This window comes from Muntiacus reevesi, chromosome X (assembly GCF_963930625.1).
Source record: "Muntiacus reevesi chromosome X, mMunRee1.1, whole genome shotgun sequence".
In the NCBI taxonomy this organism is placed as follows: Eukaryota; Metazoa; Chordata; class Mammalia; order Artiodactyla; family Cervidae; genus Muntiacus; species Muntiacus reevesi.
In genome coordinates, this window is record NC_089271.1 from 80,321,439 (window position 1) to 80,338,100 (window position 16,662).

A 16,662-nucleotide genomic window follows, 5' to 3' on the forward strand; every position below is an offset into this window, starting at 1 on the left:
GCCTCCAACTAATAAAAATAAGTGAAAAGAAAAAAAAAAAAAGAAAAATGCTGATGAAATAGCACCTTAAAGTTAATATATACCATATAAATTATCAATAGTCACATAAAACATGAAGATATGTTGCCTGGGGTGCTTCAATATAATTTTTTATCAACTACATTAGAATTCAAATGTTTAGGGTGCAGATATGATTTGTATATTGTAAGTAGGCACACTCTTCAGTTATTTTCTAAAAGACCCTGGATTGCATTACAATTTTCTATAGATAAAATGATCCTTTGATAGTATTATAAATAATGCGAAAATTGAAGTCTTGTCTCCTGACTCTTGCTATTTTACAAAAAAAAAAAAGAAAGAAAAAAAGAAAGAAAATGGGGACTTAGTGAAACTTAAGTGATAGATCATTGTACTTTGAAGTTTAAAAAAATCACTTTAATTGAAAATTACTTAAATTTTAATTTTAAATTTGTTAACCCTCTCCCCAGGGAAATTTGAACAATATAATTTTAAACACTAGAAAATCTAGAAAAATATAAAGATAACTATTCAGTTCAGTTCAGTTGCTCAGTCGTCTCCGACCCTTTGTGATCCCATGAACAGCAGCACACCAGGCCTCCCTGTCCATCACCAACTGCGGGAGTCTATCCAAACCCATGTCCATTGAATCGGTGATGCCATCCAACCATCTCACCCTCTGTCATCCCCTTCTCCTCCTGCCCTCAATCTTTCCCAGCATCAGGGTCTTTTCAAATAAGTCCGCATCAGGTGACCAAAGTATTGGAGTTTCAGCTTCAACATCAGTCCTTCCAAAGAATACCCAGGACTGTCTAAAATCCATTTTGTACCATGCATCAGCATTTTCAACATGAGCTTTTATTGTACCCTGGTCCACTTAGCACCATAATGTCCCTCTACTATAACTGAGAATCAAGGTATGGCCTAAATTTTATCAGTATACATTTAGTAAATATCAATTTATTTGATATGAAGCAATATTTCAAAATTTGGTGTGTTTCAGAGTAAGCAAGTAAATAGGATCAAAATCAGAAATTATGAAACTTTTTTTTTTATTTCTGTAACTGTTAAATTTTTATCGATTTGACTAAGCTACAGTATCCAAATTTTTCCTCAAATACCCGTTTAAATGTTACTGTGAGGGTATTTCTAGTGAGATTAATATTTAAATCAGTGCATTTTAGTAAGGAAGATTTATCTCCATAATGTGGGTGAACCATATTCACTCAGTTGAAAGCCTTACACAGAAAAAAAAAAAAAAACACAACCTGATATCTCCCAAAAGAAAGAGGATTCTGCCCCCAGAATGTCTTTAGATTTGAGCTGCAAAATCAACAACACTTCCCTGGTTCTCTAATCTGCCAACTTGTCCTGTAGAATTCAGAATTTACAGCTTCCATGGTTATGTCAGGCAATTCCTTAAAAATCTCTCTGTCTCTGTCCATGTGTCTCTCTCTCCCTGTCAACACACACAAACACACACACCCTACATCTTTTTGGTTTTGTTTCTCTAGGGAACTCTAATACAGATTTTGATATCACAAGTGGTTCTAGAGGAACATAATCTTAAGGATCAATTTTCTGAATTGATTGTGGGGTTTCTAGAATTGCTTTTCTAATCTGATTTGATTTTAAAATTAAATTGTTATATTTCCAGTAGAAAATAGAGAACTGATAATTTACACTGTGATGATGAAAAGGAGATATTATTGGATTTCTGTCTAGATTCAAATATCTGTTGAGAATTAAAAATACCATCATAAAATGTTCCTCATTAAATATTTATAAAAAGCAAGGTTCTGAGTGGCCTTGTCTTTGATACTTTGTTTTTGTTTGTTTTGTTTTGTTTTCAAAATACTGAGTGTAATGAGATTGGATGGTTGTTCCTAACTAAACTGGACACAGTGGGAAAAGGAGAGCCTGAGCTCAAGAATTAAAATTCCCAGCTCAAGTTTATAAATGACCTGGAAGTTTTAATGTCTGCCCTAAAAGAAACCAAACCTAGGCTCTTGTTCTCTGTGTGGCCAAATCACAGTACAAATTCAATTCTCAAATTGCAGGTGTCTGCATCTAAAATGAGGGCATTGATTGGGAAGAAATGGGAGCCTGAAAATTAAAATAAGTCTTTATGGGAAGATTCTGATGATACTGGAGTTAGTGGAACTCTAAATTCTGATTAGTCTTCTTTGCCTGTAGAAGCAGCCCCTCTCCAACTCTGTCTGAGAAGATTAACTTGCTGTGACTAAAGAAACTGCAATGGCTTACCCTGAGGTAAATCCTTGGAAGAAACTGCTGATTCTCCTCAAGACCTATCCCACCATCCCTCTTTTTTTCTAGAACTATTTTTGTTGTTGTTGTTCAGTTGCTAAGTTGTGTCCAACTCCTTGAGACCTCATAGACTATAGCACACTGGGCTCCTCTGACCAACTCTCTCCCAAAGGTTGCTCCACTTTATGTTCATTGAGTCAGTGATGCTATCCAACCATCTCTTCCTCTCCTGTATCCTTCTCCTTTTGCCTTTAATCTTTCCAGAATCAGGGTATTTTCAATGAGTTGGCTCTTCACATCAGATGGCAAAAGAACTGGTGCTTCAGCCTCAGCAACAGTCCTTCCAATTAATATTTGGGGTTGATCTCTTTTAGGATTGACTTGTTTGATCTCCTTGCAGTCCAAGAGACTCTTAAGAATCTTCTCCACCTCCACAATTTGAAAGCATCAATTCTTTGGCACTCAGACTTCTTTATGGACCAACTCTCACATAAACATGTGAATGTTAGTCACTCAGTTGTGCCTGACTCTTTGTGAACCCATGGAATATAGCCCACCAGGCTCCACTGTCCATAGGCTTCTCTAGGCAAGAATACTGGGGTGGGTTGCCATGTCCTTCTCCAGGGGATCTTCCTGACCCAGGAATTGAACTGGGGTCTCCCACATTGGAAGAAGACTCTTTACCGTCTGAGCCACCAAGGAAGCCCTATATACATGACTACTGGAAAAACCATACCTTTGACTATAATGACATTTTTCAGTAAAGTGATGTATTTGCTTTTTAATATGCTGTCTAGGTTTTTCATAGCTTTCCTTCCAAGGAGCAAGAGCCTTTTAATTTCATGGCTGCAGTCACCACCCACAGTGATTTTGGAGTCCAAGAAAATAAAATCTGTCACTGTTTCCACTTTTTCCCCTTCTATTTGCCATGAAGTGATGGAACCAGAGGCCATGATCTTAGTTTTTTGAATGCTCAGTTTTAGGCCAGCTTTTTCACTCTCCTTTTTCATCCTCATCAAGAGGCTCTTTAGTTCCTCTTCAGTTTTTGTCATTAGAGTGGTGTCATATGCATGTCTGATGTTGATATTTCTCCCAACAATCTTGATTCTAGCTTATGATTCATCCAGCCTGGCATTCCTCAAGATGTATTCTGCATATAAGTTAACTACGGAGGATGACAATATACAGATTTGATGTTCTCTTTTTCCAATTTTGAACCAGTTCGTTGTTCCATGTCTGGTTCTAACTATTGCTTATTGACTTGCATACAGGTTTCTCAGGAGACAAGTAAGGTAGTCTGGTACTCTCACCTCTTGAAGAATTGTCTACAGTTTGTTATGATCCACACAGTCAAAAGTTTTAACATAGTCAATGAAGCAGAAGTAGATGTTTTTCTGGAGCTTCAATCCTAGCAAGTGTTCAAGTTGAAGTACAAAATATGACCCAGAGGGAAGTGTGAACAATTATTTCAGATATAAAATGGCTAAATTTTTCTCACTAATAATGTCTGAAATAATAATATATTATTGAAATATATTAATTCCATATTAAATTGGTTTTCAAATTGAATAAATCTAAATATATTGAGTTCCTACCATGTGTAAGTTATTCTTTAACAGCATCATTTTATTTCTTTGTGAACTCTTCTAAGCTTTTTTATATTTTCTTTGTAACTTCTCATGTTAGTTGGTACCATCAACTTTGATTTTAATTTTAGCATCTAGATGCTTAAAATTCCTATAACTCTCCTCTAACTTCACTTCTATTCATCTAGTTTCTTATTTAGCATTTCTACTTGAATGTCTCACAGACATACTAATTCAGTATATCTAAAACTGAACTCAACATTTTTCACTTCAAATCCACTTTTCTTATAGTAAATGGAATTACCAGCCACTCAATTTGCTAGTGCCAGAAACCTAAGATGATTCATCCTACACATTTCCTGACCTAATTCTTTCTCTGGAATTCATTCGCTTCTCTCCATTTCTAATAACTGCCATCCTAGTTCAAATAGTTATTATTTTTAAAGTTGACTACTAAAAACTCTTCTCATCAGTTTCTTTCTATATACATTTTTACCTACAATTCAGTCTCTACATAGTCCTTAATTAAATATAAGTCTGGTCATTATACTATCTTGCTTATTCAGTCCATTGAACATGCAATTAACTTTTTCATTCAAATATTTTCACAAGATATTGCTTAAATATGGAAAAATGTTCACTCCCACTTTTAACTAACTTAGCCTAGCTAACTCCTTCTTTCTTTTTAATGTTTCAAATTAAATATCACTTCATGCAAACTTTTTCTGATAAGCCAAACTTGATTTCCCTATAACACACTCAAAACACTTCATCATAAACCTTGCAAAAACTTATCAGTTTCTATTTTCTCTGACAATTATTCATTGCTAAGAGGCAAACACAATATTTGCAAAAACCTACTGTAACAAATCACAATATTAAAAAAAAATCTGTCATTCATGAGACAAGTAATGAGATCATCCACACTGATAAGAGTTGAAGTATAAAATGAGAACATATTTTCTGTCTTTAATAGCAGTCTATAAGTCATTGAGAGCTTGGCTACACACCATAGATTATCTCACATGTGTCTAATTCAAGATTTACCCTAGGAAATAAAAGAAATGAAGAAAGCTATTTTTCAAGAGTTTGGGACAAAAGAACAAGATAGTGGAGGAGTAGTGGACACGAACACATCAGGAATATTTCAAATGCAGAGGATCTCACATAGCACCAGCTGAGAGCTAACAGGAATCCCTGACCACCAGAAAGGATTATATATATCCACACAAAACTCGATAGGATGAAGGAAGGAAGGACAAAAGAGGAGAAGAGTGAATGCAACTTGACCTGCGCCTAGGTGATGAAGGAACTGAAGCAGGGGAGAGATCCCCACATCATAATAAAAAATTTGGGATAGAGGGGAGGCATCTGAGACTGTTGAGTACAGCAGCTGATCTATGATGGTCTGAATGGGGTGAGAAGCACACAGCCTTACCTACTCTGGATAGGGAGGAGGGTCCTTCCATATTTGCGGTGACTGTGAGCTGGAGTATAGGGATTGGAAACCAATCCCAGGGCAAGGATTGCTGTTGATTCTGGGGAGACGCCCTGCGGGGACATGAGGGAGGAGATTGCAGCAGGAAATGCCCTTGAAGGAAATCCAGGCAGCCATGGAGGTGGGACGATACTATTGAGTCATGCACAGGGGGTGGAACCATCACAATAGCCTCACTCTCCCCACAAGTGGGCGCTGGCAGCTCACCAATAGAGAAAGCCCCAAAAGAGGGTGGCTCTTTGAGTGTCTGATGCACTGAGCAATAGAGAAATATTTCAGACAGGGTGACCATTTGAGCCCTTGCTGTGCTGGACAATAGAGAAAGACCCCAGCCAGGGAGATTTTTTGAGCACCTGCTGTGCCAAGCAATAAAGAAAAGTCCCAGGCAAGGAAACCCTTTGAATACAGTTGCCAGAGAATAGAAAAATACTCTAATAACACCATGTCTCATGCGTCCATGGACACTGGCATCCCTGCACACCTGGCGCTGTGCAGTTCCCCATGATCCAAACAACTGTGCCACCTCCACGCTCAATCCTCATCGGGGAAGAGTTGCCAGAGGCTAGGAAAAAACCCTAATGCCTGTGGCTGCCAGCTCCCCTGTGTACCTGTTGTTGCCAGTGTCCCCACAATCCAAGCAACTGTGCCACCTCCACATCACTGGGGCAGACCCAAGTCTCCCAGGGTAGCCTCAGTAGCAAACTCCTGTGGATGACCCACATGCAAAGGGGAAATAAAACCACAATTTAATTCCAGGGACAGAGTGGTTAAGGATGAGGACCGAAAATCTTTCCTCTAGCTGTACAAGATGAGGATTAAAGCAACACAATCAATTAGGTATACTCTGTGTCTGTGGAATGTATAAAAGGACAATGAGATTCCATACAAAAGAAAACTCACTAGCTCTGGCAACCATGGACCTTGGGAGCAAGTACATGCAAGAGTAGGGCCAGATTAGAGTCTGATGTGTCCCTGTTGCAGAGAAGAAACTAATTCTGACTCCATGTTGGAAAGTGTTTCTTTGACTTGCTTTTCAGTGCTTTTGCTATCATAATCACAAATAATGGCTTCTCATAAAGAAACCTACACCTCTGCCAGACTGTAAACTAAATTGTTTCCCTACCACCTCTCCCTCCCTTTCACTTTACTTCCTCACTGCCTCTCCCTTTCTGTTTTGCCTTTTGACTTTAATTCCTATATTGCCTCTCTCTCTAGCTCTGTAAAAGGACCTGTCTTCCAGACTCTGACAAGATGGTTACTCTGAGACACTAGGCTGTCATCTCCTCAGTCAGCCAGCTTTCCAAATAAAGTCATATTCCTTACCTCAATAAATTCCCAACAGCAAGTTCAGAGAACAGTCCAGCATTGGAGGGCCTCCTAGGCTGGCAGAGATGGAACTAGCACTCTGTAAACATTTTTCTCTCTCTTTTTTTTCCCTGTTTCTCTTACTTTTTCTAATTTTTCCTCTTTTTCTTTCCTTTTTCATATTGTTTTCATATTCTTTCTTTATTATTCCTTTAATTTTTATTTGAATAAGCTATTTTCTCCAATTTAAAAATGTCATATTTAAATTATTTTATTATTTTTTTATTTTTTACAGTCATGATTGTGCTCTTATTTTTTGACTCTTATTTTTTTTTTTTTTTTATCATTTTTTGCCTCCATTTTCTCTCTTTTTTTCTCTTTGTAAGTGTGGAAGTTTTTCAGATGCTCCTGGCTAATGAGTGTTGCTTTCACCATTAGTCTTAGAGTTTTGTCCTCTCTGCTGTCAGGCCTGTGAAGTCTTGGTAAGGGGTTGAACCTGAACTCCCGAGGTAGGGAACTGGATTCCAGGACTTTGGATCACTAGAGAACTCCCAATCTCATGGAATATTAATTGATGAAAAATTAAAGCCTCCAAAGGCTTCCATCTCAACATTAAGGCAAAGACTCACCCAAAGGCCAGAAAGATCTAGTGCCAGATGACTCAATCAAACAATTAGCAAAACAGAAACACAACCATGCCCATTAGTAGAAAGACTGCCCAAAGCCATACCAGTCCCATAGACACCCAAAACACACCACTGGACATGGCACAGCCCTTCAAAGAGACGATATACTGCTCCATCCACCAGAGCATAGGCACAAGTCCTCCCAATCAGGAAATCTTCACAAGTCATTGACCCAATCCCACCCACGGGGGGCATACTACACAATTAAGAGAAATTATGACCCTCCAGCCTGAAGGAAGAAGACCCTAAAACACGGTAAATTAAACAAAATGAAAGAGAAACATTCAGCAGATGGAGGAATATATTAAAAGCTCACAAGAACAAACAAATGAAATAAGCAGTCTATCTGAAAAGAAGTTCCAATAACTGATAGTAAAAATGATCCAGTATCTTGGAAATAAAATGGAGGCACAGATAAGTATACTGGAGGCACAGACTGAGAAAATACAAGAAAGGTTTAACAAGGACCTAGAAGAATTAATGGACAGATGATCAGCAATGCACAACAAAATAATTGAAATTAAAACTACACTCCAATACTTTGACCACTTGATGAGAAGAACTGAGTCTTTGGAAAAGACCCTGATGCTGGGGAAGATCGAAGGCAGGAGGAGAAGGGAATGACAGGAGATGAGGTGGTTGTATGGCATTATGGACTCGATGGACATGAGTTTGAGCATGCTCAGGGAGTTGGTGATGGACAGGGAAACCTGGTGTGCTGCAGTCCATAGGGTTGTGAGAGTCAGACACGACTGAGCGACTGAACTAAAAAATACACTAGAGGGAGCCAATATCAGACTATCTGAGGCAGAAGGACAGATAAGTGAGCTGGAAGATAGAATGGTGGAAATAACAGAGCCAAAGTAGAACAAAGGAAAAAAAGAATGAAATAAAATGAAGACAGTTTCAAAGACCTCTGGGACAATATTAGAATAATATTGGTCCCAGAAGAAAAGAAAGGGTATGAGAAACATTTGAGGAGATTGTAGTTATAAATTTTCCTAATGTGGAAAAGGAAATAATCATCCAAATCCAGGAAGCTCAGAGATTTCCAAACAGGATAAACCCCAGGAGAAGCACGCCAAGACACATATTAATCAAACTAACAAAAATTAATCACAAAGAACAAATATTCAAAGCAGGAAGGGAAGAGCAACAAATAACGTACAAGGGGATCCCCATAAGGATACCAGCTGATCTTTCAATAGAAACTTTACAAACCAGAAGGGAGTTGCAGTATGTACTTAAAGTGATAAAAAGAAAAAAAGAAAAAAAAACCCTAAATTTAAGATTATTGTATCCGGCAAGGATATCACTCAGATTTGAAGGAGAAATAAAAAACTCTACAGATAAGAAAAATTTAAGAAGATTCAGCATCACCAAAACAGCTTTACAAAAAAAAAAAAAAAAAGCTAAAGGAACTTCACTTGACAGGAAACACTAGAGAAAGATAAGGCCTATGAAAACAAATTAAAAACAATAAAGAGAATAGTCATAGGATCATATTTATAAATAATTACATTAAATATAAATGGCCTAAAACTCCACACAAAGAACCAGATTGGCTGAATGGATACAAAAATAATAACCCAATATATGCTCTCTACAAGAGACCTACCTCAGATCTAAGGACACATACAGACTGAAAGTGAGGGATTGGAAAAAGATATACCATGCAAATTGAAATCAAAAGAAAGTGGGAGTAACAATACTCATCAGATAAAATAGACTTTAAAATAAAGACCATTACAAGAAACAAAGGACACTACATGATAATCAAGGGATCAATCCAAAAAGAAAATATAACAATTATATATGCACCCAACATAGGAACAGCAAAGTAAATAAGTCAAATGGTAGCAATAATCAAAATGGAAGTAAACAGTAACACAATAATAGTGGGGGCTTTTATACCCTACTCACACTAATGGACAGATCATCCAGATAGAAAATTAATAAGGAAACACAAGCTTTAAATGATATATTGGGCCAGTTGCACTTAATTGATATCTATAGGGCATTTCATCCAAAAATAGCAGATTTCACTTTTTTCTCAAGTGCACATGGAACTTTCTCCAGGATAGATAGATAGTATCTTGAGTCACAAATCAAGCTTTGGTGGACATAGGAAAATTGAAATCGTTTTGAGCATCTTTTCTGAATAAAATGCTATAGGAATAGATACAATTTACTGGGGAAAAAAACTACAAAGACAAACAAATAAACACACAGAGGCTAAGCAACAAACTTCTGAATAATCAATAGATCACTGAATAAATCCAAAAGGAAACCAATACAATTTGCAATACAATACAATTTTCTAGAAAGAAAATACAATGAAAACACAACAACTCAAAATCTATGGGGTGCACTAAAAGCAGTTCTAAGAGGGAATTTCATACCAATACATGTCTACCTCAAGAAATAAGAAAAACATTGAATTACTTAAAAACTTAACCTTACACCTAAAGCAACTAGAAAAAGAAGAAGAAAAACCCTCAAAGTTGGTAGAAGGATAGGAATCATAAACATAAAAGCAGAAATAAATGAAAAAGAAATGAAGGAGACAATAACAAAGATCAATAAAACTGAAAGCTGATTCTTTGAAAATATAAACAAAATTGACAAGCTATTTGCCAGGCTCATGAAAAATAAAGGGAAAAGACCCAAGCCAATTAAATTAGAAATGGAAAAAAAATGTTACAACAGACAACACAGAAATACAAAAGATCACAAGAAACTACAGTGAGCAATTATATGGTGATAAAATGGTCAATCTTGAAGAATACAGCAAATTCATAGAAAAGTACAGACTTCCAAAACTGAACCAAGAATAGAAATTATAAACAGACCAATCACAAGCACAGAAACCAAAACTGTAACCAAAAATCTTCTAACGAACAAAAGCCCAGGACCAGATGGTCTCATAGGTATATTCTACCAAAAGTTTAGAGAAGAGGTACATTTATCCTGTTCAATCTCTTCCAGAAAATTGTGCAGGAAGGAAAACTCCCAAACTCATTCTATGGGGTCACCATCACTCTGATACCAAAATCAGACAAAGATGTCACAGAAAAAGAAAATTACAGGCCAATATCACTGATGAACATGGAAGCAAAAATCCTCAACAAAATTCTAGCAAACAGAATCCAAAAACACATTAAAAGAATGAGATGTCATGATCAAGTAAGCTTCATTCCCAAGGATGCAAGGATCCTTATATGTACACAAAGCAATCAATATGATACACCATATAAACAAATTTAAATGTAAAAATCATATGATCACCTCAACAGATGCAGACAAAGCTTTTGACAAAATTCAACATCCATTTATGGAAAAAAACTCGCCAGGAAGTAGACATAGAAGGGACATAACTAAGCATAATAAAGGTCATAGATGACAAACTCACAGCAAACATTATTCTCAGCAGTGAAAAACTAAAAGCATTTCCTCTGAGATGAGGAATAAAAAAAGGTGCCCATTCTTGCCACTCTTATTCAACATAGTTTTAGAATTCCTAGATACAGCAATCAAGGGAAAAAAAGAAATGAATGGATCCAGAACCATCACTGTTTGCAGATGACATGATACTATACATGGAAAACTCTAAAGATGCCACCAGAAAACTACTAGAGCACATGACATAATACTATACATAGAATACTCTAGCAATGCCACCAGAACATTACTAGTGCTTATCAATGAATATAGGAAAGTTGCAGGAACTAAATTAATACACAGAAATTCATTGTATTCTTATACACTGACAATGAAAAATCAGAAACAGAAATTAAGGAAATAATCCCATTCATCACGGCAACAAAAAGAATAAAATACCTAGGAATAAACCTAAGGAGACAAAGGAACTTTATAGAGAAAACTATAAGAAACTGATGAAACAAATCAAAGATGACACAAAATCAGATGGAGAGATAGATCATGTTCTTGGATTGGAAAAGTCAATACTGTGAAAATGACTATACTACCCAAAGCAATCTACAGATTCAACGCAATCCCTATCAGGCTAACAATAGTATTTTTCACGGAATTAGAACAAAGAATTTCACAATTTGTATGGAAACATACAAGACCTGAATAGCCAAAGCAATCTTGAGAAAGAAGAATGGAGCTGGAGGAATCAATCTGCTTGACGTCAGACTATAATACAAATATACAGTTATCAAGATAATATGGTACTAGTACAAAAACAGAGGTATAGATGAATGAACAAAGACAGAAAGCCCAGAGGTAAATCCATGCACCTATGGGCACCTTATTTTTTAAAAAGGAGGCAAGGATACACAGTGGAGTAAAGCTGCCTCTGCAATAAGTGGTGCTGGTTAAACTGGACAGCTGCATGTGAAAGAATGAAATTAGAACATTTTCTAACACTATACACCAAATAAGCTCAAAACAGATTAAAGATCTAAATGTAAATTTAGAAACTATAAAACTCTTAGAAGGAAACCATAGGCAGAATACTCTTTGACATAAATTACATCAAAATCCTCATGACCCACCTCCTAGAGTAAAGCAAATAAAAACAAAAATAAACAAATGAGACCTAATTATGCTTAAAAGCTTTTGCACAGCAAAGGAAACTATAAACAAGGTGAAAAGACAACCCTCACAATGGGAAAAAAATAATAGGATATGAAGCAACTGACAAAGGATTAATCTCCAAAATATATAAACAGCTCATGCAGCTCAATACCAGAAAAACATACAACCCAATAAAAAAGTGGGCAGAGGACCTAAACAGACATTTCTCCACAGTGGTTAATAAACACATGAAAGAATGCTCAACATCACTCATTATTAGAAAAATGCAAAGCAAAGCTCTGGTACAACCCAGAATGATGGGGTGGGTAGGAAGGGGGGGAGGTTAGGATGGTGGCACACATGTGCAGCCATCGCTGACTCACGTCGATGTATGGCAAAAACCACCACACTATTGTAAAGTAATTAGCCTCTAATTAGAATAAATTAATTTAAAAAACTACTACAATGAGACATCATCTCACACCTGTCAGAATGGTCATCATCAAAAAGTCTAAGAACAAGAAATGCTGGAGAGTGTATGGAGAAAAGGGAATCTGCTTGCACTCTTGGTGGGAATGCAAATTGATATAGCCACTATGGAGAACAGTATGGAGATTCCTTCAAAATATGGGAATATAGCTACTATATGACCCCAAAATCCCACTAGTGGGCATGCACCTTGAGAAAAACATAATTGAAAAAGACACATGAAACCCAATATTCATAGCAGCACTCTTTACAATAGCTAGGACATGGAAGCATTGTTGATATCCATTGGCAGATGAATGAATAATAATTTGTGGTACATACGCACAATGGAATATTCAGTTCAGTTCAGTTCAGTCACTCAGTCGTGTCCAACTCTTGGCGACCCCATCAATTGCAGCACGCCAGGCCTCTCTGTCCATCACCAACTCCCAGAGTTTACTCAAACTCATATCCATCGAGTCAGTGATGCCATCCAGCCATCTCATCCTCTCGTCCCCTTCTCCTCCTGCCCCCAATCCCTCCCACCATCAGGGTCTTTTCCAATGAGTCAACTCTTCGCATGAGGTGGCCAAAGTACTGAGGTTTCAGCTTCAGCATCAGTCCTTCCAATGAACACACAGGACTGATCTCCTGGTTGGATCTCCTTGAAGTCCAAGGGACTCTCAAGAGCCTGCTCCAACACCACAGTCCAAAAGCATCAATTCTTCAGCGCTCAGCTTTCTTCACAGTCCAACTCTCATATCCATACATGACCACTGGAAAAACCATAGCCTTGACTAGATGGATCTTTGTTGGCAAAGTAATGTCTCTGCTTTTTAATATGCTATCTAGGTTGGTCATAACTTTCCTTCCAAGGAGTAAGCATCTTTTAATTTCATGGCTACAATCACCATCTATAGTGATTTTGGAGCCCAGAAAAATAAAGTCAGTCACTGTTTCCACTGTTTCCCCATCTATTTCCCATAAAGTGATGGGACCAGATGCCATGATCTTAGTTTTCTGAATGTTAAGCTTTAAACCAACTTTTTCACTCTCCTCTTTCACTTTCATCAAAAGGCTTTTTAGTTCTTCTTCACTTTCTGCCATAAGGGTGGTGTCATCTGCATATCTGAGGTTATTGATACTCAGCCATAAAAGGGAATGTATTTGACTCAATTCTAATAAGATGGATGAACATAGAGCCTATTATATAGTTAGATAAGTTAGAAAGAGAAAGACAAATATGGTATATTAGCTCATATGTATGGAAACTAGAAAGATGATACTGGTGAACCTATCTGCAGGGTAGCAATGGAAATGCAGACATGGATAACAGACTTGAGGATGCAGTGTGGGAAAGGAGAAGGTGGGACCAACCGAGAGAGTAACATTGAAACATTTACATTACCATATGCAAAACTAGATAGTCGGTGGAAATTTACTTTATAACACAGAGAGCTCAAATCTGGTGCTCTGTGACAACCTAGAGGAGTTGGATGGGGTGGGAAGTGGGAGCGAGGTTCAAGGGGGAGAGGACACATACATACTATGGCTGATTTATGTTAACATATGGCAGAAACCAACACAATATTGTAATGCAATTATCCTCCAATTAAAAATAAATAATTTTTTTAATTAACAAAAAAGATTTTGAGACATTTATAATACAAAGATGTGTATCATACATAAAACTATATTTATATATTTATAGTTCAGGTTCAGCTTAAAACAATATTGAAAAGATAAATTCCATTTTAAATTTGCTGAAAACCTCCATTTTGTGATTATGGGATACTTTGTAACTTTAGTCACCTACAATGTGAAACACTGCTAACTGCTTACAAAACATTCACTTCTTTCTTATTAAAATAAGCATTCTTAAGGTATCAAAAAAGCTTAATTACTTCATTTATGAAGCTTCTTTTGCATCTAGAAGTGATCATGTGACAAAATTATGAATATATAAAATAGTTTTCAAGAGAGATTTGGCATTTCTTGTAAGATGTCAATGTTTTAATCTTTATCACTTTTTATTCTTCTTCAATGGAATTTGAATGATATGATTAGAATAGGACCATCCACTTTATAACTTATTTTTAAATTTGGCTGCTTTGGGTCTTAGTTGCAGCATGCAGATCTTTGTTGGGGCATTTGGGCTTAGTTGTCCCATGATGTGGGACGTGTGGATGTGAGTTCTTTCCCAACCAGGGATGAAACCTACCTTCCTTACATTGCAAGGTGACTTCTTAACCACTGGACCATCAGGGTAACCCCCAATTTTGTAATTTTGAATATAGAAATCATATACTAACTGAACAGACTAACTGTTCATGACTAAACAGAAAGATAGGAGACTGAGGAAATTCTATAGAAGTTGCAGCAGTTCTAGAAGGCCCAGTATCCACACTCTTTGCTTCTTGATATTTGGGAAAGTTAAACCCTTATCAATTAAGTCTGAGTAACTGGGTTTCTCTTTTGTACATTTTATAGTGTTTCTTCTTTGACATTGTTATCGACTGTGGCAGGATTGGCTTTTTTGTAATTTAAAGAATAATGAAATTATCATTTTAGTACATACCTTATTTAACCATATTACACAAAATGTGAATATTTAGCTTTATAAAATTTCATAAAGTGAGCAGAAAAGTGTAACCATCACCAATATCAAGAAAAAAATAACACTCTAGGAATCCCCATTGCTCCCTGTTCTAGTAACTATTTAAACCAGTCTGTACCTTGATTTCTTTTTTTTTTTTTTTTTTGTACCTTGATTTCTACTGTCTATTTTTTAACTTTATATGAGTGGAACAACAAATATGTACTCTTTTGTCTAGCTTCTTTTGTCAAGCATCATGTTTGTTAAATTCACCCATGTTGTTGCTTATTGAAGTAATTCACTCATATTCATTATTTTATAGCAGTATTTTCAATGTGTGACTCCCAGACCAGCAGAATCAGGATCACCTGAGAACTTGTTAGTCATGCAACTTATTGGGTTCTACCCAAGAACTTTTGAATTAGAAATTCTGAATTTATGCTAAATTGCCCTCAGGATCGTGATGCATGTTAAGTTGAAAACTGCTGCTATATGGAGATCCACTGTAAAGCGGAACACTATTTTTCCTTTATATTTATCCACATTTGGTTATTCATAATTTGGGCTAGAAGTTGAAAACAATTTTCTTAAAAGACTTTGGCTTTATATATACAGTTTATATGGCAGCTACACAACTCTGCCACTGCAGTGAGAAAGCAGATATAGATGAGAATGAACATGACTGTGTTCCAATATAATTTTATTTACCAAGATAGATGGCAGGCAAAATTTGACCTGCTGACCATAGTTTGCCAATCCTGGGTAGGGTCATTATATATCATACCACCATGATTATTTTCATACCTGTTTTTGATGAGCATTTGTCTATTTTACAGTTAAGTACATAACTAGAATGGACATTTCTTGGTTACAGCGTAAGTACAGATTCAGTTTAGGTAGGCTCTACCCAATATGTTTCCAAAGTATGCAAAGTTTTAGTCCTGTGAGTAGTATATGATTATTCCAGTTAGTCTATATCAGCACTGATACTTGGTATTTTCATTCTTCTTCATTTTAAATCCTGAATGACATCTAAAAAGAATTAAATAACTCCATGAAATTCAGAGCTATATTTTATTGCAATAAAGCACATTATAGCTAGATTGAATAAAAACAGTTTGTATATTTGTATATTATACTCTTTCTCATATACTATTATGTGGTTATACATTTCAAAAGAGATGGAAGTTTAAAATGAGACATCAATTCAATGAAAAAGGTTAAAACAGTGCTCTTCTTCATATATCACAGAAATCTTACAATTAATTGGTGACTAAAAATTAAATAAATTATACAAATGCAATTTAAAGCTGTGAGAATGGGTTTATAAAGGCATATCAAAAGATGAAATTCAATATTAAAATACTAAATTACCAGCAGAAATAAAATATTATCATTTTAGTAGGTCATTTATTTTAAAAATAATGCTCAGAGAATATCAAGCAGGACAAATACTAAGGAATCTATACCTAGGTATATTTTATTCAAACTATAGAAAATCAAAGACAATGGAAAAAAGAAAAAAAAAAAAAACACTTGAAAGAAGCCAGGGGGCAGGTGTACACCTTACCTAGAGAAAGTCAATAAAATAATTACATTGAACTTCTCTTCAGATGGGCTTCCCTGGTGGCTCAGATGGTGAAGAGTCTGCTTGCAATGGAGGAAAACTGGGTTTGGTCTCTGAGGCAAAAG